Source organism: Thermobia domestica, chromosome 9, assembly GCF_964235325.1.
Source record: "Thermobia domestica chromosome 9, izTheDome1.hap1.1, whole genome shotgun sequence".
NCBI classification, from domain to species: domain Eukaryota; kingdom Metazoa; phylum Arthropoda; class Insecta; order Zygentoma; family Lepismatidae; genus Thermobia; species Thermobia domestica.
In genome coordinates, this window is record NC_137462.1 from 31,492,115 (window position 1) to 31,493,749 (window position 1,635).

Genomic DNA, 1,635 nt, shown 5'->3' on the forward strand with positions numbered 1-1,635 from the left:
CTTTGCTATTGAAAGTCACACTTATTAAAGCTATATTTCTTATCCTTGCTATTTAAAATCATACTTATTAAAGCTATACTACTTATCCTTACTATTTAAAGTCACACTTATGAAAGCTATACTACTTATCCTTCCTATTTAAAGTCACACTTATTAAAGCTACATTACTCACCCTTTCTATTTAAAGTCATACTTATTAAAGCCATATACTTAAACTTACTATTTAAAGTCATACTTATTAAAGCTATATTTCTTACCCTTACTATTTAAAGTCACACTTATTAAAGTTATACTACTTATCTTTACTATTTACTTTGCTATTGAAAGTCACACTTATTAAAGCTATATTTCTTATCCTTGCTATTTAAAATCATACTTATTAAAGCTATACTACTTATCCTTACTATTTAAAGTTACACTTATGAAAGCTATACTACTTACCCTTACTATTTAAAGTCACACTTATGAAAGCTATACTACTTATCCTTACTATTTAAAGTCACACTTATTAAAGCTACATTACTCACCCTTTCTATTTAGTCATACTTATTAAAGCTATACTACTTACCCTTACTATTTAAAGTCACACTTATGAAAGCTATACTACTTATCCTTACTATTTAAAGTCACAGTTATTAAAGCTACATTACTCACCCTTTCTATTTAGTCATACTTATTAAAGCTATACTACTTATCCTTACTATTTAAAGTCACACTTATGAAAGCTATACTACTTATCCTTGCTATTTAAAGTCACACTTATTAAAGCAACATTACTCACCCTTTCTATTTAAAGTCATACTTATTAAAGCCATATACTTAAACTTACTATTTAAAGTCATACTTATTAAAGCTATATTTCTTACCCTTACTATTTAAAGTCACACTTATTAAAGTTATACTACTTACCTTTACTATTTACTTTGCTATTGAAAGTCACACTTATTAAAGCTATATTTCTTATCCTTGCTATTTAAAATCATACTTATTAAAGCCATATACTTAAACTTACTATTTAAAGTCATACTTATTAAAGCTATATTTCTTACCCTTACTATTTAAAGTCACACTTATGAAAGCTATACTACTTATCCTTCCTATTTAAAGTCACACTTATTAAAGCTACATTACTCACCCTTTCTATTTTAAGTCATACTTATTAAAGCTATACTACTTACCCTTACTATTTAAAGTCACACTTATGAAAGCTATACTACTTATCCTTGCTATTTAAAGTCACACTTATTAAAGCTACATTACTCACCCTTTCTATTTAAAGTCATACTTATTAAAGCCATATACTTAAACTTACTATTTAAAGTCATACTTATTAAAGCTATATTTCTTACCCTTACTATTTAAAGTCACACTTATGAAAGCTATACTACTTATCCTTCCTATTTAAAGTCACACTTATTAAAGCTACATTACTCACCCTTTCTATTTTAAGTCATACTTATTAAAGCTATACTACTTACCCTTACTATTTAAAGTCACACTTATGAAAGCTATACTACTTATCCTTGCTATTTAAAGTCACACTTATGAAAGCTATACTACTTATCCTTGCTATTTAAAGTCACACTTATTAAAGCTATACTACTTATCCTTGCTATTTAAAGTCATACTTATTAA